Source organism: Chionomys nivalis, chromosome 14 (genome assembly GCF_950005125.1).
Source record: "Chionomys nivalis chromosome 14, mChiNiv1.1, whole genome shotgun sequence".
Taxonomy (NCBI): Eukaryota; Metazoa; Chordata; class Mammalia; order Rodentia; family Cricetidae; genus Chionomys; species Chionomys nivalis.
This window is the reverse complement of record NC_080099.1, coordinates 7,607,432-7,630,448: the sequence shown is the minus strand read 5'-3', so window position 1 is coordinate 7,630,448 and position 23,017 is coordinate 7,607,432. Positions and strand designations below refer to the sequence as shown.

The 23,017-nt window shown below is 49.8% G+C and overlaps 1 pseudogene; it reads right to left on the bottom strand.

Moving 5' to 3' along the window:
- LOC130886982 (60S ribosomal protein L14-like) overlaps positions 1 to 20,489 on the bottom strand; it is a 51,965-nt pseudogene extending 31,476 nt beyond the window's left edge.
- Positions 20,490 to 23,017: the final 2,528 nt, after the last annotated feature.

Below are 23,017 nucleotides of genomic sequence, written 5' to 3'. Positions count from 1 at the left end.
TCCTATCAGGGTTTATTCTCTTTGCTTCTTGGTTGAAGGTTTCTGCTACTGTGTGCACAGGTGCAGAGCTTTCCTCTCTAGCCCTCCATTAAGTCTATTGGAGGCAATCTTCACGTGTTGCAGTTTTTATGCCTAACATTTCTTTTTGGTTCTTCATAGAATTCCTGCCTCTTTGCCTTCCTTGCTCATCGTCTTAACTTGCCATTTTATCTATCACCACCGTTTATGCTTCCTGCTTGGTCTTTGCAACCCTCCACCCGCAGCTCAGACTTTCTCTGTCTCTTTAAACTATGGTCTTTCCTTTGTGAGCTTTGGGATTCTCCTCATCTCTTTTCTTTTGAGACAGAGGCTGTGTAGTCTATGCTACAGCTACGTGCACAAGGAGTCTCTTGCGGTCCTGATCTTTCTGACCCTGTCTTCTGAGTGCTGGGATTATAGGCATGCACCGCCACACTCAGTCTCAGTGATGCTGGGCATTGAACTCAGAGCTCTGTTCATGCGAGGCAAGTGCTCTACCAGCTGGGCTATACTCCTGGCCAGGTTCAAACTTTGGGATTTTTTTTTTTTAATGGAAAGACTTTATATACAGGGGATAGAAGATGTCATTATCAAGACTTCAGTCAGGTGGCTGTGGTCCTACCCCTAGTGATCCCGTGATCTTGGACTGTGAACCTCACAAACATGAGGCAAAGGAAGACTAGAGGGAACTCCAGCACACTTCCTTTCGTCTTGGTGGGTTTGACGCTCATAGGATCCCAGCAGGCTGGGCTCTGGTCAGCTTCCTCAGGAGGCCATTTCTTTAGAGTAGAGCGCAGGTGTATGCAAGCATGGCTTTTTTTCCACCCTCTGCCAGAGCATTAGGGGATTTTCCACTGATATTCCCAAGGACTTGGTAGAGTCTTGGGAGGAAGTTCACAAGAGTGTCCTCAGGACGAGGTGCTCTAGTTTCTCTCCAAGGCTGAGCTTCCACCAAGGTGTCAGCCGCAGTCTAGGTTCCTAGCTTGGCTCTCACTTTCTTCAGAGAGTTCTGCTTGGGTGAGCTGTGACTTCCTGCCTGTTTCTTCATGACTGGGACAACCGTTTCTCTGTGACCTCATCTATTTCATGGTTCTAAGAAGAACAGCTGACTTCTTAGTTTGTTCGACCTTTTTTTTTTCTCTATTAGTGTTGGACTGGAGAGGCAACTTCCCAACGCTTGGCATGCAGAGCAGGACACCAGAAGTCTCAAGTTATTTTTCCCTCCTTTATTTTGTCTTTACTGTTATGGCTTGAACCCGGCATGTCCTAGCTCTTGCCTCATATTTTAGGCACTCACTGCTGGCAGTACTGCTTTGGAAGACTCTGTAGTCTTAAGGCCTAGTTAGCGGAAGTGGGTACTAGTGGTTAGTGTCGTCCCTGCTTCTGGTTTCCTCTGTTTCCTGGTAATCTGCAATGTGTGGAATCCTACCGTAGCCACTATCGTGAGCATCACCAGAAGGTCTTTCCTCACCCTGACAGACCTAAAGTGTCTGAAACCATGGGCCAAAATAAACCTTCCCTCCCCTAGGTTGTTTGTGTCAGGCATTAGTTCCAGTGATGGAAAAATAACTGGGGTATAAAATTGGTCTCAGAAATGTGGGGTCGTGGTGATGACTAAAGCTGACCCACATGCTTCTTGGGTCTTTTGAGCTGGTTTGTAGGACAGTGGGGAGGAATTTGGAGATGTGGTTTGGGGGACTGCTTTGGTCCCATCTGTCTTCTCCACACTCCCCTTACTTCTACCTGGAATGGGATGGTAACTTTGTTTCACTGTCACAGATAAGAGTTTGCCTTGAGTCTCAAGAGACTTTGGGATTCCCAACAGTGCTCGGACTGCTAAGGCCCATGGAGAATCTTTTTATTTTAATTTGAAGATATTGGAGCCTGCCCATTTAATCCCGATTCCTCATGCATTTGCTTTCCTGCTCATTTGTCCAGGGGCTGCTTATGGAGCTTCCCCTCTCGGCCCACCTGCCTTCTGTCTTCAGGGAACAGAATTCAGCAGCAGAGAGAACTGGCAAAGGCAGAGCACTTGCCTAGCAGACACAAAGCCTTCTAGTGAAAGGAAAACAAAACAGGACCTGCTGCACCAGGAGGGAATGGGGTTGATGCCAGGGTAGGAACACGTGCGTGCAAGGGGCACATGGAGTCTGTCCAGCTACCCATGTGTGGTGGTGTCAGTTCCCACACCTTTTCCCAGGGTTGAGTTGATCAGAAGCACAGGGAATGGATCCCCAGCTGAGGATTGTGACTCTGGCACTGGCCCCAGCTGCTGAGTGATCCACACCATGGGTTCCCGTACAGAAGTGGCACAGACGGCGGTCTGGGTAGTCAACACTGATAGCTGGTACGTAGACAGATCTCCTGTGAACAGGCCCCATTCTTCACACTGAGTCTGACTCTGCTCATCTTTGTGATTCTTGCACACTCCATAGGCTTCACAAGCTCCCAGAAAGGAGGCACACACAGTTGGGGAGAAAACAACACACGTAGAGATGAGGAATGGGTTCAAGTCTTTGCTCCGACCTGAGTTAGTGGTGACGTCTGAGGACAGGTCCTGAGAATTTCCCTTCCAGAGAGGGCTGGGCAGGGGTGATCTACAGAATTCACCTTCTGCACTTATTTTGCTTTATGTGGAAAGACAGCGAGTTCACAGCATCCAAACACTGTCTTCCTATTAACCATACTGCAGCGTGCATATGTCAGCGTGCAGGACTTTTTCCATCTTAGCCAGTGAGGCTTTCTAATTCCTCACCCAGTCCTCAGTGCTGAGCCAGGACGCAGAGGATGAAGGCAGCAGAAAGGGGGAGGGAAAGGATGACTTTGGGTCCTCAAACAAGCTTCTGAGGGTAGGACACAGTTTACGAGCATCTCATGGAACAGGGAGATGCATAATAGCTTTTCGTTAATTCCCCCATGAAAACAGAAAGTAACAGCCTTCCACCATCAGGGAGGACCAGAGTGTCCGGGAGCCAGCTTACTAGGACTTCACAGTGAGGGCACAGTGAGGGCATTGTACTAAGGACATCACATCACCACGGTGGCTCCTATGATGTTGGGCACAAAGGTGCTACCTATGAGGGTTGGGAAAGGGAACCTGCAGGACACAGGATGAGGCATGCAGGGCTCAGCTGTGATCAGGGACAGTCACTAATGATGAGCTCGGAGTTCTTTAAGTACATTTCCTCATCATATGCCGCATTTATGGCTTTAATGTTGATGAAGGGTGAATTCAGAGAAGATGTGGGTGCTAAGGCACTCTGGAGGGCAGCTGAAGAGGGTGCCCCCCACCTCTCTCCTGCCTAGTTTAGTAGGGTTTGCAATCTGCTTCCTCCTAGTCCTGGAAGGAACTCACTGGGTTTTGGTAGCAGCCTGAGGCTCAGTCGGAGTGGCACTGTCTCTCAAGATCCCAGCTGATGCGGGGCTTGGAGTCTCTCAGATAACCTTGATCCTTAGAATCTGTATCAAAGGGGCTTAGGTTCATCAACAGCGCCAGATGGGGGCTACCTTTGCAATGTGCAGCCCTGAAGTCCTCCACCCCCCTTTGCACTTTGTTCTTTGGTCATTTGATAAGCCAGAGCCTTCCCAAGGGCTTGGCCCCCACCCCTCCCCTTGGTGTCTCCATTAATCATTCCTCTCCCCATAGACAAGGGAAGCGAGGTTCGGGGGAGTTGTCTAAGGTCACCTGCTAATTAGTGGCAGAGACATGGGGCAAGTTCCATTACGACACTGCGCCCACACAGCAAGAGAAGGGAGCGCAGAACTGTGGCCGTAATTGGGATGCACATGCCAAGGGCCTGTGCCTGTTGCTGGAGCAGATCAAATATCCCACATGTTTACACTCTCACCCACTAGCTTCTCCCTCCCCAGCAAGGCTCAGGTTCCCTGTAAGTGCTAATGTTTATTTATTTTATGGGGACCAGCTCCGCCCCTTCTGACTTCTGAGCTTGCTGTTGTTGTTGCCGGTGGTGGTGGTGGTGGTGGTGGTGGTGCTGCTGCTGCTGCTGCTGCTGGTGGTGGTGGTAGTGGTGATGTGTTTGTGTGTGTGGTGCATAGTGTGTGTGGTGGTGTATGTGTAATGTGTAGTGTGTAGTGTGTGTATGTATTCATGTGTGTATGGTGCATAGTATATGTGGTGTTTGTATGTAATGTGTAGTGTGTGTGTATGTATGCAAGTGTGTGTGGTGTATTGTGTGTGTATGTGTGTGTTTCAGATCTTTCAGCTGTTCACTGGCAGCCCCTCCTGAGCTACTAGGCTATGGGGTTTTCAGTGCCTGCCATGGCTCAAATCCTGACTGAGGCTGCTCTCGCCCTCAGTGCTCCCTCTGGTACCCGAGGCTGCCAGTGATTTCCTGCCAATACTGGTCTGGGCCAGACCCCTCTGGAGCCAGCTGGGGCCTCCGCCCTATGCTCTACCAACAGAGCTCCTTTGTGCCCGAGCCAGTCCTGGGCCTGTGGATGGAGGCCTCTGGCAGTTTGCCAAGGCATGGGAAACCCAAACCACCAGGTTCTGGGAGGCACGAGATGAAAGACAGGCCTGTGGCTTCTGGGAGGAAGAGATGAGCCCAGCTCATGGTGCGCCTGAGTGTGCCTCAACACACCAGTGCTCTGGGCCTGAAGATCATCCCCATTCCTTCATGCCATGCTGTGAAACGTGAGCCTTTATTGCCCTCCTGCTCAGCTAGGCATGGCCTTTGTGGTGCTCGACGGAAACACTCTACACACCCAACGTTCCCCATGAGTGAGTGGATGAGGGTGTGTTGAGTCCAGATGCTGAGAGCAGGAGCCAAAGCCAGGTAGATGGAACACCAGCAAGCCCCTGGGCTACAAAACCAGGAGCTCACGTGCTTCCCACAAAGAGACTGTGTCACACTGGGCACCTCCAGCCCCCTGTATTCACACGGATTCACTCTGTCATTGATAAAACTGGCAGCCATTCTGATGTTGCCTGTGGCCTCCAGGGGCGTGCTTGAGACAAGCAGACCCCTTTCCCTTTGTCCACTGTCAGTAAATGTAATTTGCAAGGCCCTATCTGGCAGATCCTTCCCAGAGCAGGATTAAATATGCAGATTTATTAGGGAAACACCTGCGAGACCAGACAAGGTTGGGGCACAAGGCCAAGGCAAATCCCACTGAGAGGAAGGGTAGGGGAACTTGGAGCCACTGTGTCCTTAAGGAAGGATTCATGCTGGGCAGTGGTAGTGCCGTACCTTTAATCCCAGCACTTGGGATCCAGAGGCAGGCAGATCTTCATGAGTTCAAGGCCAGCCTGGTCTACAAGAGCTAGTTCTTGGACATGCTCCAAAGCTACAGAGAAACCCTGTCTCAAAAAACAAAACAAAAAAGGAAGATTTCATTCAGACCCCAGTCAGTCACCTGCTCTGTTAAAAAACAGCTGAACTATGTATGGGGCCTGCTGGAGCCCAGAGCCTGGGACCTCCCTTTGATGTTTACTGGATCTTAGCCCGGGTGTTTTGATTTGCTCCACTTTCTCCCAGACAAGACTGGAGTGAGGTTCCAGTGGTCTTTTTTGTTGTTGCTTTCAGAGACAGAGTCTCCACACTGTATCCCTGGCTATCCTAGAACTCTTGGAGATCCTCTGACTTCACACCTGCTGGGATTATAGGTAGGAGCCATTACTCATGGCAGATAGGTGTTTTAGAAGCAACAAGTGCTCACTGTACATTCCAGAAGCAAGCGAAAAGAGGGGGAAAAGGGAGAAAAGTGACAGCATGTCTTACAACATCTGTAAAATAAAGAAGCCAGCATTCAGATTGAACATCATCTCTAGGCTTCAGTCAGGTAGGGAATGTCCTCCTTGAGGCCTCTGGAACAGGTTACTTTGGTGAAAGCCACACAGATGTGAGGAAGCAGCTCCTCCTAGCATGATCTGTGTTGGCTGAACATGTGATACAGGCAGTGGTATGTATGCATGTTCAGCTCTGCAGCCATTGGACAGACTCAGGAACAGGAAGACATCCACAGACATCATAATCCACAGTCTCCATGGTTCTGAAGACTACAGAAACCCAAGGCTTTGAGATCACAGGCTTGGTTTCTTGTCTGGACAGCAGGTCCGGCTAGAGCTCCTAGAAAAGAAAGGATGTCAACTGGTAAGGGGCCAGAAAAAAAGACCAGTTGGCCTAGGGATGTGCTTACAGGAAAGAGTCAGGGAGAGCTCTGAGAGTGAGTCACCTCAAGATGCCAGAAGGGTGCCAATTGAGCTTGGCATGGAGTCAGGGTACATCAGCATACAATGGCTACTACCTGTTTGCCAGTCGCTGTGTCACAATGATGGCTCCTGCTGTGTGGTAAGAAAAAGCCAGCAGGAGCCAGAGGAACACAAGACTCATTAGGATCAGGCAGCAATAGGAAAGAAGTGGTAGGGGAGGTCGACCCAGACGTCCGAGCTTTCCTGGGACTGGGGGCTTCTCTGAAAACCTAAATAGCTGTTGACCCTAACTGGTGCCTAGGCTGTGGATGAGCCCATTGCCTCAGGTCCTACCCTGTGCTCACTGTTCTTTCATTACAATCGTCTTTGATACTTTGTGTCAGCAAACATCAGCAGTTGATGCAGGAAGGCTGAGTAGTGCTATCCCCAGGCAATATTGCACCCAGATACATCTTATCCCACCTAGGTGCACAAGAGCAGTTCCAACTAACAGATGCTTCCTTCCATCCATGGAGCAGGGTGTGTCCTCCAGCTGCTCACCAGGTATGAGTCACACAGAAGGACTGATCCACATGTGTCCAAGGGACACTAATATTTGCCCCCTCCTCTGAATGCCAGGACCTCCTGGGTCCAAACTGCCCTTCCAGACAGAACCTACACACTGCTTAGTTGGCCTGATTATTCTTCCTAAAGAAAACTGAGAGTTGTTTGCCCTTTTATATGTCCACAGCTCTGAAATGAGACAGGCCCTCCAGCTTCAGACAGGGCCCTCTGGTCTTCCAGGAGAGCCTGGAGATCACCTCAGACACATCTTCTAGTGGGTCACCTCCTATATCCAAGCCAAAAAGACTTGAAAATGGGTCCAAAACCAGCAAAATCACACTGTTTGGGGGAAAGTTTATAAAAAACCTACATCATAGCCTCTTCCTCTCTCCTGTCCCCATCATGCCTGGCCCTAGTCTAAGTCCCCTACCCTTAGCCTCCTGTTATTAGCTCCTGTTTCCGAGCATGTTCCCAGCCCTCTATTTCCAGTTCCCTGTCTCCCGGTTTTCCATCCACAGCTGCTCACTCTCCTCTCCTGTTCTGTGCCTGTGATCAACTTCTGGGCATACTAGAGCAGGTGGATTGTCTTGGCACCTCACTTGCACAGAGTTCTTCTGCCCGTGTCTTTGCAGAGGCCAGATGCCAGCTTCTCCTGTCCCTTCTATTTCTACCTTTATCCCATTCACACTCCTGGGTCTTAAGAGCTTGTGGTAAGCAGTGGTGAGCAGGGTCTGGCCTGACCCTTGGGCTACACTGAGATTCTAGCTTCTTGCACTGTTGTAGATCCTCTTCCCTTCATTTATAGGCTTAGTCACTTGTCTGTACTTCCTTACCCATCTTTAGTATCCAAAGTGAAGGCTGTGTCTTACTGTCCTACTTTGAGAAGTCCCTACTTTGGGGTGGCTCAGAACCATAACCTGCGGCTTACCTTGGCGAGGACTATTGTAGGCAGAGCTAGAATACTGGGCCAGAGTAATTTATTTGTCCCGAATTTCCTGTTAGAGTAGTTCTAATGGGGTTGGGGGAGGTGGTCCTCTTGCATTGTGCTCTTCATCCAGGCTTGGCTATGTTCCTGCTGTCAGGGGAGGTGGAGGGGGCGGGGGAGAAAGAAGAGCTCTGCCCTCAGCCTAAAGGTCTATATTGTCTTCTGGCTGTTTGATCTCTGGTGTTGTGTGTTGCACTGAACAGAGGGTTAAAACAGTCATGTCCTTATGGCTAGAAGAAAGGAAAGGATACTTCAGGAACCACAGTGACAGGCATAGCAGACCAAGCCATATCGGACACACTTTATCAGGTGACTACAGTTTAAACCAAGTGTCAAGTTGCTGTCATGGAGTTAGCATTGGCCGATTGGACATAGACTATAGGGGTTCATACCCCTCGTTTTTGGTGGCTGTTGGTTCTTTTGTGCTATGTGTTTGGGGCCCCTGATGGGGGTGAGCTCAGGGTTCCTTGGAGACACCTGCAATGTGCTATGTTAATGGTCATCACTAGGAAGAGGTTGCTTTATCCATAAGTAGAGGTTAGAGTGCTTAGACAGTATGATTTCCCTTATAGCTGTTGTTCTATGGAATCAGTCCAGGGCAGCACAAGGACACCTTAAATGCCACACTCCTTACTACAGTGACACCTCAGCAGCTTCCTGATCCAATATCAGCAGTACTAGTCAAAGACACCCAGGTTTGAGGTTTTGGCTTTAGGCAGGCTGCTACCCCAGTCACAAGGTTGTTTCTAACCCCTGGAGGATTCCAGTAGAATGCCAGTGGCCTTGTGGAAATGCACTCGCAGATGCAGGTGCTGATAAGCCATGATAAGCCATACACACAGGCGCACGCATGGAAGTACACATATGTAAATCATTCTGAACTGGTACTCTCTCTTAAGGGCAGTGCACAGGTTCACATAATTGCCTTAGCATTATTTTCTGACATGCAGCTCTCTCCCTCTCTCTCTGCAAGGTCTTGCTGTGTATCCTTGACTGATCTGGAACTTGTAGTGATCTTGTTGCCTGCTTAGCCCTAAGATTCTAAGCATGGGCCCTGCACCTAGCTAGTACCTATGTTGTCCACTTCATTTCCTCTTACTCCTCTTGTTTCTCCACCTCCTCCTTTTTTTTTTTTTTTTAAAGATTTTTAAAAGTGTCTGTGTTTTCCCTGCATGTATGTCTATGCACCACCTGTGTGCCTGGTACCATGAAGGTCAGATGATGGCATCAGATCCCATAGAACTGGAGTTAGAGACAGTTGTGAGCTGCCATGTGGGTGCTGGGAACCAAACCCTGGTCCTCTGGAAGAACAACCAGTTCTTTTGACTGCAGAACTGAACCACCATTCCAGGCCTGGGAAGCCGTCTTGCCCTGCACCCCTGTTTTGTTTTCTTGTGTTTCTTCCAGGTTCTACTGTTTGTATCTGTCATTTCCTTTAACCTTTCTTGCTACTCCCACCCATGATAACCTTACATCTGCTGCAGTAAGCTGCTTGGTTTTGGGACTGGCGGGAATGGCTGGCCTGCCAGAGCCTGGACTACAGCAGCTCCCTTAGAGGTGGGCCAGAGCCAATGGGACATAAGTTCATCCCAAGCAGGTGAGTAGAAATGGGAACAAGAGTTACCATAGATGCGAAACCGGTGCTTCAGTTTTGCTGGCCAGGTTTTCCCCCTTTTCTTGCCTGGTTGCCTCTCTGGTCCAGGTCTCCTCACCATCAGCAAGCTCACCAACGAGAAACACCCTGTGTTGCCAGCTGGAGTGCTACAGGGTAAGAAGCAGCATTTGGCTTTCCACCCACAGCACCCAGTCATTAAGACCACCTATGTCCTAGCGATGGCCCCATGGCCCTGAGACTCAGAACCCTAGAGACGGGTCGTCCTGGGAATCCCAGGGCACTCAAGCAGGAGGCCACTCTCCTGTCCTCATACATCTCTCCATCCTTCCACCCTCCCCACATCCTTTCAAGGTAGGACAGGCGTGGACCTCAAAGTCACATGGGTCAATTCTCACAGATGCTCCTCCACCCTCAGAAAACCCTACATGGAACTCGTGAGGGCTGACAAAAACCATGACAAACCAGGCTTACCCTCACAGTCCCAGGGGAACATAGTCACTTCTTTTAGGCACTCTGGCCATAGGCCTGGAACTTCCTGGAGGCCTGGCCTCTCCAGGAGCCTGACCCTGGGAGGGCTGGGCAGGACTTACCCTTCCGCCCCAGCTCTCTCTAAATAGAGGAACTTGGGGCCACTACAGAAACACATGAACTGGATGCGGTACTTGTCACTCGGAGTGGTCTCTCTGACTGCAGAAGTGAGCAAAACTCTTTATGACATTGCTAAAAAATCAGTGTTTGCAAAGGTTGCTAAAGAAACACAAGGAGTGTCGAATCTGAAATAGCCCGTCTAGACGCACTCCCACTGTCTGACCTTTGATGTATTTCCTAATCCACCGGCCTCGCCAGCAAATTGGTGAGTAAGCAGCGACTCACTTTACACACTGTCATGAGGCTGACGAGGCCCAGGTCACTGTTATAAATTTCATTCTGGCTGCTTCGAGGCGCGGCAGCCTTCGCAGCATAGCTCCCGTGTGGTTTCCGAGCTGTGATGTGTGTCTGGGTCGCCATGAACTAATTTCAAGTCTGTTGAGTCCAAAAGCCACAGGGCTGCCGAAAAAACAGAACCCGCTCTCAGCCAGCAGGGCCCCAGAGTTTACATAAAACCAGGCGAGGAAGGCTGGAGACAGGCTCTGGTGAAAACAAAACAAAAAGCTGGTGATGCTCACGTCCAGGCTGGGCCTCACCCTGGAGAAGGGGCCAGGCTCGCCTGCGCAGGTTTGCTTAGCAAATAAAACCCTGGCCCGCACTTGTGGGGCCCTGGAGCCCAGTCGCGGGGCCTCCCGCCTGCCTTCCTCTCGCACCTCTTTGGAAGGCTGTCTGAGCCGGCTCGGCTGCAGCTTATATGCAATTCAGCTCCGTGGCAGGAGACCAGTTTGGCTCCAAAACAAGCTTAATAAACATTGACTTCATAGAACTGGAGACAGGTTTACTGCATTCTGAGCCTTATGCTGTGGGTTTTGGGAACTTGGAGGTTGAACTTCTTGCCTGCTGGACGAGCTGAACTAGGTGGCCTGTCAGGTGCGCTGTGACCACATCAAATGCAGGCAGTGAGGATCATGGTAGCAGGAAGTTGGATTACCCAGAAAGGGCGGAGGTGACAATTTGGAGGGAACAGGATCCATGGGAGGCCTGAGGCTTCTGGCAAGATTGGAAAGAGAAGCCATGACCAGAGCAGCCTCATTCACAGGACTCCCGTGGTTCCGTGGGGGCAAAAGCTGGCTTTGCAGTGGAAATCAGATGTGACGTCAGACACCTACTGGGAAGGAGGTAGCTTTCCCCAAGAGTGCTGGGAGGCTGAAGCGTTCTTCCTGGAACAGTGGTAGAGGCACCAGACTGTCTATCCACAGGGGAGAGAGCCCATCACCAATGGTGTATGTAGCCCTTGGACCAAATGGGGAAGCGAAAGCCACACTGTAGACCGGCATAGAGGGATCTAACATAAATGTCCCAAGGTCGGTACGCCTTAACGTTCCTGGTAGTCCAGGGAACTCGCATCATAGCACACAGCTTCTAAACACCGGAAATGGAAGTTTCCTCCATTTTGTTCACCAGAGGGGAGCTTCAAGAACCAATACCAGGAGTTCTTTAGCGAATGTCACGCCACCAAGGGACAGAAATGTGGAGTATGGCTCTCAGCTTCTCATCCGTTGTTCTTGGGTGGATTATGAAACTCTCGCATGGCCCCATCTTGCACAGGTGCCAGCTCCTTGGGATTCGGGGTATGTTGTATCTTTACCCTCCATACTGTGGTCCTCATGAGAGCCCGGATCCTTTGTCATCATGTGCCACTCGGAACCCCCTGGTGTCCCTACACTACCAGTGTCAGCACACACACAGGACCTTTCAGATGAATGAGCCCAGCAACCCTGTCTCTTAAGCTCTTACAGAGTAGCCTGCACCATCAGAATAAGAGGGAAATGCCTCCCACCGTTGCACCCTGTATTTTGGGCCAGTACTTCTAGAGCCCTCTGAACTCTTACTCTGTTGGAGTGGGGTGTTCTGAAGAGTGGGATGGCTCAGAATCCCCAGGAAGTTGTCCTGAGCTTGAAGGCTCCCAAGGAATACACTATATGTCTTCTTCAGGAAGGCCAGATGATGCCCCGGGATCTCATTGTGTCTTATTTCTGGGGTGCTGTGCTGCCTATGGGTTGATCATTTGAAAGAGTATGAAGCATCTGAGTTCACCCACCATGGGACCTGCTTGATGTCTATCACATCTAAAGAGGTCTCGCCTGTCTACGCCTCACTCCTAGTGCCTTGCTATGCCCAAGCCTGTCTGAGGGGCTGTGCAGTGTGTGGAGATACAGGAGTACCCCAGAACAGTTTTTTTGGCCCTCAGAGGTGGTTTGGGTGGAGTCTTAGCCATAGGAACTAATGCCGAGAGACTTCATTTGTGTTACTAGTTCCCCTCTACTCTCCTAATTAACTCTTAATGAAGTCGCTCCTCAGAGTTTTGGGGTCCACTTAGTAGACCCAAAAATCCAATTCTCATATGGCCCATCTCAGTCAGCCACTGAGGCAGGGGATTGGCAAAGAATCTTGGTGGCACTATACCGCGTTGCTTCATTCCCAGGGCATAGGGAATGTGTGTGTGTGTGTGTGTGTGTGTGTGTGTGAGAGAGAGAGAGAGAGAGAGAGAGAGAGAGAGAGAGAGAGAGAGAGAACACTCAAGGAGAGCCAGGGAACCAATCAGAACACCCTGAAAACCCAGATTCACTTGAAAGAACATTAAGTGTCGAGGGTCAAGCAAACAAGCGAGGATGAAACAGTAGGTCTTGTAAACTTAACACTCTTTGAAGTCCAGTTAATAACTTTTCAAAGTTCTCCCTCAGAGCTGACAAACCTTCCATCCCCTAGAATTGCATTCTCCATTCCCCAGAAGTGGGTTCTCTGTCCTCCAGATGTGACTTCTTCAGCCTTCAGATGTGCTGATACTTAAGAGTCTCCAGAAGGCGCTCCCCCATCTCCCAAACGTGGCTCCTCTACCCCCACCCTGAAATGACTTCTGTATTCTTCACCTTCATTCTTTCCTCCCTCAGAAGTGACTCCTGTATACCCCAGATGTGGTTTCTTCACCCCAAGGGATAACTTCTCCATTCTCCAGACACTGTTCCTACCCCCTCCCCCAAAAGTCACTCCCTTACCGCCTAGTCATGGTAGTTCCATGGCTTTTCTACCCCTACACATGAGTCCTGGCCCAAGGGGACACCTCCTTTTTAGAAGATCACATCTATTTGTGTGTGTGTGTGTGTGTGTGTGGTGGAGGAGGGGATCCATGCATGCCACATCCCCCATGGGGGAGATCATAGGACAACTTGTGTGAGCAAGTTTTTTCCCTCTATCATCTGGGTTTTGGGGAGGTCACACTCAGGCAGTCAGTTTTGTAAACAAGTGCCTTTACCTTCTGAAGCACCTGCTGAAGAGGAGCCATCTTTTAGTAGAGCACATAAGCAAATGTTTGCCACGAGACCCGAATGGTAGCTCCTTTCCCTGGTGGCCTGGAGCACCCTCCAGCACTAGGGCAAAAGCTTGTGAACTGAAAAAGTAGGAAGCCATGGGCATCGCTTAGGTGTGCTCATGTGGGCCAGCCACATCCCCTGCACCTGGCAGTCATGGCTGACAAGCAGAGGACGGCTCTATGGCACTGGGCTTGCCCCAGTGGCCCTCAGCCCACCTGGGATTCCAATCACAGTCTGAGGGGGCTTTCAGATCTCTTGGCAGCCAGAGTGAAACCATTTGTATGTAGATGAACCTCTGGAGGACAGTGACTGGGGACCCCAGGCTTCAAGCCGGAGGAGACTGGTTAAACATCAAAGCAACCTAGTCCCCCACTTCTTGTACCAGGAAAACTTCTAAGGATGCTGCTGGGGGTTGAATCATGTCTTTGTGTTCCCCCACAGGCCCATAGACACCATAATTCAGGTACCTGTTTCCCTATAGGAGGATCTGAGGCAGACGAATTGTGGGGATAGCTTAGTAACCTGGAACCTCCATCTCCATCAAGTTACACACACACATACCTAGTAAACAAAGCAACTGGTCACTCGACCCTAAGGGCTCCTAGTAATACCCTTGTAACCCCTAATTACATCTCCTTTGTGGCTGAACACAGCTGGAACCAGAGTCAGCCTGTTGAGCCAGTGTGGACTAGTTTTAGGCACATGCCTCAAAAGATGACCTGTGTCCTCTGAGTGAACCTTTAGGGACCCCCCCATTTAGCATCTCATGGCTATGCATGATTGTGCACACATGATATTGAAATCAGATGCATTATTGGAAAGGACCTGTGTGGTGAGTGAATAAAGGGTTACATCACCCAAGTGTGTCCCTCATGAGTGTAACAGAGCAGAAAACTCCCCAGTCCTGCCCCTAGCAACCACCCCTAGCAACCACCCCTCCTTCCCCAAAAAAGTCCTGAAAAGTAACCTAGAGCTCATAGGAAAATCTTGCTCAGGCCCGCTGCTATTTTGCATCTTAAACGCTCTGTACTTTCACTTTGCTTTTGAATAAAACCCCTTGCCTCCTGGCTTCCAGGGCGTACTTTTTCCAGTTCTTTGAACAAGATGCCAAGAACTTGGAAACGCCCAGTGCAGACTCCAGCAATGGACTTTGCAGATGTATCAGAATCAGCTCACTATGGAAGCCCCCCCCCCCAGGGACCAGTGTCTAATGAAGAGGGACACGGGTTCAAAGAGCTTCTGTGTGATGATAAGGAGGAGGCCAGGATGATGTGACCACAAGCCAAGCAGCTCTGGTAGCCATCCAAACTGAGGCAGGCAGGGATGACGTCCCTAGTGCATCCAAGTGAAGCACTACCCACATCTTAATTTGCCCTTTTGCTTTGGGCTGTGAGTGTCAGTCTGGGTGACGTAAGCCCATTGTTCCAGCCACTTGTGAAACTGAGGCAGGGGGTTTGAGCAACATAGCAAATTCTTTAAAAAAAAAAAAAAAAAAAAAAAGGAAAACCATACAAAAAAAATGTTTTACTGGTTTGCGGTTTTAAGTCACCCGGTTTGTAGTAACTTGACGTTCCTACAGCTCTCAGGATGATCCAGGTTTGTTCTTGGACACTTGCAGGCCAGCAAGGATCAGAGGTCATCCATCTGGCAGGCAGGACTGCAACTCTGCATCACATGGAACAAGCAGTTCTGAGTCCTGGACTGAGGAGCCAGGCAGCCTGCATGGGGGCTTAAGCCTGCCTGCAAGACCCCACACAGTAGACTTGTGTGATATCCCCATGCAGCAGACTTGTGTGGTACTCCCATGCAGCAGACTTGTGTGGTACCCCATGCAGCAGACTTGTGTGGTACCCCCACACAGTAGACTTGTGTGATACCTCCATGCAGCAGACTTGTGTGGTACTCCCATGCAGCAGACTTGTGTGGCACCCCCATGCAGCAGACTTGTGTGGTACTCCCATGCAGCAGACTTGTGTGGTACCCCCATGCAGCAGACTTGTGTGGTACCCGATACAACATCCTCTGTGTAGAGAAATGTGTGCAGTGTTGTGCAGCACTTACCCTCTCCACTCCCTTACTTTTGGAAGGCTTGGGGTGGATCTGCATCTCTAGGGATCCCTCCTAGACTGACTTCTCTTGGCTCCCTGAGAGAGATGGAGGACTCTCAAGGGGACACAACACAGTGGGGACCCTTGTCTGAGAATTGGAAGTGTGAATTGGAGTTCTCAGAGGGGGAAAAAAGTTCTACCTGTACAAACAGTCCAAAAATCTGTCTGACCCATTAGAAACGTTTGTGGTTATAGAGAATTGGATTATTGCAGGTTTGGAACCAAATTATGTTGTACTATTTTTAGATCTCTTACTCATTCATTGCTTGTCTCTGGGTTCGCCCTAACTGAGGCCATTAGGTAAATCCTTTCGGATTGTACTAACTACTAGATTCCACCAGCCCAAAGGAAGGATATCATCCGATAGCCGACCAGCGTGTTCCAGAGGTTTCCCTGCTGTTCTGTGACCTGCCTTCCTGATGTTTCCACGAACACATTTGAAGTATGCGCTTATGACCTTACTTTGTTCGGTGACTATAAAGACTCTGGGAAACTGGTACCACATTGGAACTTGGTATTTGGAATAATCTGAACCTAAGCTCCTGGGCTCATATTTGAGGTAGGAAGTGTGTTTTTGTGTCAACATGAAGATGGCTACTGAGGAACAGTGGGATGAATACCCATCCAGGAATCAGGGAAGGGCTTGTGAGCTCATCAGAGGTCAGGGATGGGACCAGGGCCATTGTCTTATATATGTGCCAGCTGCCCCCTCAGACACTGCATCCTGTTCCCACTGAAGAGGTTCCTCCCCATTCACCCCCCCCTTCTCTTCCTCCTGTGCCAGTGATGGGATTCAGGGCCTCATGCATGCTTGGCAAGTCTTCTATTACTGAATTATGTTTGTTTAGGAAGAGGAAAGAGCCTATTGGTGAAACATAGCTCAGGTCATTGTCATCCTTTGGATTCATGGAAGTAGATTCACCAAAATGAAGGCAGGAAAAAGCATGACCTGGAACACGGTGGGAAGGAAGCTGGGACAGGAGGGCCTGAAAGTACCGAACATGAGCATGAGTAGATTCTGTGTGTGAGTGTGTGTGTTTGTTATATGTTGTATGCCTTGTGCGAATGTACTTGCTACCCCAATTATTCTCTCTCTCTCTCTCTCTCTCTCTCTCTCTCTCTCTCTCTCTCTCTCTCTCTCTCTCTTCCTTCCCCCTTTTGTCTTTCTATTTTAGTGTTTTTTTTCTTTAAAGATAAGGGTTCATGTAGCTTAGGCTAGCCTTGAACTTACCACAGCTGAGGCTGGTCTTAGATTACTAATCTTCCTGCCTCTGCCTCTCAACTGGGATTACAGGCAGGTGCTACTATGCCCAGCCTCAAGTCTCTAACTTTGGAGAGAAACTTAAGCTAATTTATTCTTGGCCTCCATGAGAGCCACTTCAGTTCCGCACAACAGACACTATTTCTTTACAGGCCAGGGTAATAAAGGGTACTCCCCGCAAATGAACCACTGGAGAGACACTTTCTCCACCATAAGCTACATGCTTCCAAATCTTTTGCAAACATGAGCTCAGGTCTATCCCTCTAAGCAGGGTATCTTGGGGCCAGGCTTCCTTTCTCATGAGAATCTGATAGTCTAGGCCCAGCCCTCCAGCTTGGCCCTGGGTTCATCTGAAAGCCCAGACCAACACTGTAGCTGGCTTTGAAGAGATGGAAACAAACCAACAAGCAGAATTATTCCAGCTAATGTGTGAGAGGCTGATAGTGTCTTAATACTCAGGTAATTCTGTGCTCTTAGATCAGGATCCTATCTGTCCCAAGTAGATCTCTACTTGGTAGCACCTCAGAGGCCCAAAAGAGTGAAGTAGGAACCCAGGCAGCAGAATTGGGTAAGGGTAATTGGTCGCTGTGTCCATTGGAGCTCCCACTGGCCCTGTGTGATATCCCATCCCTGTAGCATACCCCCAAGAGCTGACACACAGGCTCTGGAGGTGGAAGGGACCCTACCACTGGAAATTCCTTCAAACTGTGTCCCCAGGCTAGGACAGTTGTCTCATGTGCAGGGCCTTCAGGAAAGAGACCGTTGGTCCCCAACCTATGGACATGTAGCCTAGGGTGAGCCTCCCTCTGCACCTGGTTCCAGATGTTTCACCAGATGAGACCCATGTATGCTGTACACTCTGTTTAATCACACTGGGGAATGGAAACAGATCTGGTTTGCCACACAGTGACAGTCTCCAAATCTGCACTGTCTCTGGGTATTTAAGTTGGTCTTCCTGAGTTTTGTGGCTTTCTGTTTGATGTAGGACCTGATGGCCTACACATGACTCTGGTCACATCTCCTTTCTTGTGACCTTTCTTGTAAGCGTCCTTTGTTTGTTCCCAGTCATTCCAAAGCTTTCTTCCTGAGCCAGCCCTCGGCTCCCGTGGATATCGTCTGTCTGCAGAGATGTGTTGGCTGCTGGGGCATACAAAACCTTCACTAAACTGCTCGCAGCTGGCTTTGGGAGGAATGGAGCCAGAGCTGAGGATTCCAGTCACCCTGCTTCTTCTCATGCCATGGCCAATGGTCTATGCAGAACCCAGCTCATCTGAAAGTCACTTGTTAATGATAGAAGAAAACCTACTCATTGGCCATTGTCACGTTGGCTGAGGAAGTACTCCTAAACCGTGAGATGGTAGAAGCCTTCAAATACAGCCCTGTGAGCATTGAGTGCATAACCCTTGCTGATTGTGTCTCAGTCCCTTTGTGGGGCTGTCACAAAGTACCATAGGATGGATGGTTTATAAACAATGGACCTGGTTTCTCGAGGCTCCAGAGGCAGGAAGTGCAGAATCCCCATACAATGGCCCACAGACGGAGCCTTCTCCCGGCATTCTCACTGGTGCTGGGCAGGTGGCTCTCTGGGACCCTCTTCTAATGCTGCTCTTCCTGTTTCTGAGGGATTCTTGCTATATACTGTTTCTCACAGCACTGGGCCCAGACACAGGAACCCAAAGTATTGTCACAGCTGGCTTTGTATGAGGTTGTGAAAGAGACTCTTTCCCTCCCTGGCTTCACCCTCCCTGTCAGGTCATGTGGTGGAGTGGGTGGTGCAGCCCCAGGTATAATCCAGGTCCCTCCTGGTGAGTGTGGAACTGTAGGTGGCTACCCAACCTGACGCCTTGACTTGGACATTTCAAACCGGAAAGTGGGCCTACTATCTGTAAAATAGGCTGATGGGACTTTCAGTGGGACCCTGAAGGATAAGGGGAGCACATCTATGTGTTGATGCAAGCAAGACTTGAGCTCTAAGGCTCCGGACACTGTGAGGAATGAAGTGGGCGTGTGTCTAGGACCAGAATATTCTATGTCTAAGTCATCTGAGGGAGTCTTCGTATACTTCTCTTAAACCTGGCACAAACACACCAGCAGTATGCAGATTTGGTAAAGGAAAGAAGTGATGGAAAGGGGGAAGGAAGTGCTCAAGGCTTTGCCCATCATGACATACAACGAAGGGTCCTCCAGTCTGAGACCCCGTGAAGGAATGAAGAGTAGCTACAAGCATGCAGCCTTCCATGGCCATCATGAGAATGCTCTCCTACAGAGACAAGCCTGCCAAGCTCATAGCAGAATGGATACACCCGTGTGAACCTAGAACCTGGTCATGCACCCTTGGATCAGCAACCATGACTGATTTCACAATCACTTTGACTGTTCTTGGTGGATGCTGGTCCTCTACAGCAGAGGATGGGCATCCTGGCCACCTTGGGGGCTTTCTGTAGGTCTGCTTTTGGTGATCCTGCCTCTTCTGGCCTCCTCATTGCTTCCCATCATTCCCTCCATCACAGCACATGGCCAAATGCAAAGAACCATCAAGTCGAGGTATTACATGCTTCCAGTGCAGACTTTGAAAGGCAGAGGGATGAAGCCAACAACTTTGCTGACTCTTGCCCTGGGTCCCAGAGGCTGTTGTAGTTTTCCAACACTTGAGAACAGTGGACATCTCACTACTGCTAGAGCCACCTCATTTGCTCACACATGACCACATGAACTCACACGTGCAAAAGGCTACAGTAGACTCAGAAGCAAATAGGGAGTTTGGTCCTGAATTTGAACAAAGAGTTATTTCTAGACCATATGCTGCCTGAAGTTTTGTATTATTGACATTTTTAAAAACAGAAAAACACCAAGTTAAGTGCATTAACCCAATAATTCAGTATCATTCAGCATGTCAACTGTGAAGATCTCCCGGTGACCCATATTCACATTTGTGGGGATTAGACACAACGCCCATAAACTCAGCAGGCAGAGAAGGTTTTATAGCAACTTCGAGACACACATAGCCTGACGGAGAGCTAATGGAAGCAACATATCATTGTAGGTCTGCTAGTTGCTACATTTAAAAAGTAAAAATAAATAACGCTTTTAATTTTTTATTTTATTTAACTCATCCCAAGAAGACATTAACACTTCAATCTGTAATCAAAGTGAAAATTACTAGACATTTTATATTGTTTTTATGTGACTCTAAATTTGACACGGAGTTTATAGCCATAGCTAGCACCGGGCAGGTGTGCACATTACACTGTAGGTGCTCGTGTGTGGCCAATGACTGTAGGTTCTTCTCTCAGATTGAGAGTAGAGAGGACGGCTGATCGCCATGCTGCCCACACAGCAGGATGCTGGTACATATGGAGATCCATACATGTGGAGGACACAGGAGGACAGGTGACACTTGTCTTTATCCACATCGAGCCAACAGAAACCAGTTACCATACCATCATCATCAACATCTTCACCGTCACTCCATCGCTACCCCCTTCACCCCCACCATTACTCTAACCACCATCACTGCCATAAGCATTACAGCCACAGCTTCATCAATACCATCACAACCACCTCTGTCACAGCTACCATCATTGCCACCATGACTACCATCACTACTGCCAGGCCTCTATTGCCATTCCTTCCATCATTACTATCCTCGCCTTCATCACCACCGCCATTGCTGTAGCTACCACTATCCCAACTGACTCCACCACCAATGTTGTCGTCACCACCACCACTACTGTAACCACAAACACTGCCACCGTGACCCCTATCACCACCATTAGCTTCAAATGCCATCACTACTGTCACCATCTCCACTACCACTGTTTTGACCATCATCATAGTCTCATCACCACTACCATGACTACAGCCACCATTGTCATCACAGCCACCATCAGCAGCAGCACAATCACCATTCCCATCCCTATCATAGCCATCTCCATGGTCACCACCATCACTAGCTCTACCATGACTGACAGCATTGCCATGATCATCATTACTATCCCTAGTCATCCAAGCCATCCTCTTCTTCTGGTGGCCCAATTCCCAAGGCATCATTGGCCTCTGAAGTAGGAACGCTGGATATTCACAAGTGGAGAGGAGGGGTGGGAGTAGGGTGGAGGAGCTGGGGGGTGTTGTCTAAGTCCAGCTGGCACAGGCTGAGAGGCAGCTTCTTCATGTCTTTAGCCTCTTAGTACGTCAAGTGGTCAGCTGATCTGGACCCGTAGACATGGACTCCTGCCCAGGCTCTCTGTTGTTCTCTCCGCAATCATTTCAGGAGAGCAGAGGACCCACTGAGGAAATTCTGTGCTGGCCCATGTTGGGGCTAGGTTCCTACATGGCTCCTACTGGGCAGCCGGAAAGTCATTGACCCAAGGACATCCCACGTTCTCCAGGGTGCCTTTCTGAGGACCGCTGCCAAGTTTATCCGCCAGCTGGAGGTGTTACTGGCGCCCAAGTCCGCTCCAGCCAGCTTCCAGCTCACCAAAATACCTGGGGCTTACAGCAATCTCCTTTCTTTCCTCTTGTCAGCCAGCCAACACCAGGGAGGTGGCTTTGTTTGGGCGGCAGTCTCGCTGAGTCGTGAGTACAGCTGTGGAATGGGGCAGACGGGCAGGTTTGGATTTTTTCTCCATCTTCTCACGTCGATTTAGAAGACTGAATGGCTTCCAGCTGCTGGTACTGTATTAGCAGTATCACGGCGGCTAGAGGAGACAGGCCAGCACAGCCGGGGCACGTTAAAACCCCACGTACCCGGGCCTGGCTTCTTGCTGTTCAAGGCACAGCCACAGTAAACCCAGATTCACAATTCAATGGAAATAGCTTTTCTTGGGCCATTGCAGAAAGAAACCATGGCCAAACCAGAGCCTGTGCTCGGGCCATGGCTCCAAACCAAAACGGAGTGGTGACTGTGACTGTCTCCTCTGGTAAACCGAGGCCATGCTCAGACAGTGCACGTCACACCGTCTACTTGTCCAGGGAAAGGTCCTCTGTAGGCTTTGTCGTTCGTGCTTTCCCACAGAGACACATTTGAAACCTTCACTCAGTGTGCTCCTGTACAGCAAACCTTCCCATCCAACCGCCCACCATGCCTGCACACCTACTTCCTTCCACACCCAGGGGAGAGTGCTCTGTAGAACACAAGCTTGAGCCAGCAGCACCAGAGGGCACCCGGCACCCAGCACTTGGCACCAGCGGAAGAGGCCCACATCTGAAGTTAGACCAGAGGAGCTGAAGCTAAACCATATTGAATTTAGATTCAGTGGAGAGTCTCGGGCGAGTGGCAATTGACCAGCATTTGTTTTCTTGACTGCAAAAGTTCCCTTTTCCCTCTTTTCGTTTCTCATCCTATCTCAGCCAGTGATGAGGTGCCTAGAACACATAAAACATGTATTTTCCAAACTGGAAATGTGAAATAGAAGGACCAATAAAACAGGTCCCAGATTAATGATCCTTCTCATATTTTTTTTTTCTTCCAGTCAGTGTGGGACCACTGAAGAGAGAAGCCTTGGCTGCTCTGTAGGTCGGAGCTCCAGGGTTGTGGGAGGCTTTCCAGGAGTGGGACTCTTGCCTGGTCCCCGGGGCCACTCTTCCTGCAGCACTCCTGGGTGTGGCCAAGACCCTGTGCAGGGGCCTGCTGCCTCACTGTAGGCGGGCTAGGAGGGGCGAAACCCCAGGGCCTCATCTCCACTGTGTGAACAGCTGTTTTGGCAACAGTGAATAAAATTTGACTTTGGGAGTGAACATAAAAATTGCAAAATGTGGAGGACGATGGTTAAGAATAGAGGTCTCCTGTCGTTTTGTAATTCTGCATAGTCTTCCGGGCTCCTTCCAGGGACTGCCTGGATCAAAGTGTCCTTTGGAATCTTCCAGAGCTCTTTCCTTCATGGCCCACACGTTTGCTGCACTGCCACACTCCTTGATTAAGCTCCACTTTCACCCCGGGTCAGCGGTCAGTCCTGCGCCACCTGTGGACGGCTGCGAGCCGGCCATTTGCTCCAGCTGAAATACAGCTTAGGATTTCAGCCCCTATGCTTTCTGCGTGAGCCGTCTGCAGGGCAAGGCCTCCCTTGTGAGGAACCAGTGTTGGACTCCGCTGCCAATGGCGCCGTTCCTCCAAGTTAAACACAATATCACATTTGCCTTAATATTGTTTTAAGTGAAAGCAATTAGGTCTGCAATTTAGTTTAATCACTTGCCAGACTTCATTTTTAAACTCCAACCGTGCAAGAGTTAAACTCTTAACCTGTGTTTCCACTCTGAGCGCGGCAGGAGCCAGAAGGGGTGGTGCAGACGGGATCCAGGAATCCAGCTGCCAGCAGCCTGGCAATCTGGGAAAAGCGCGGGGCTAACAACAGGTCCTT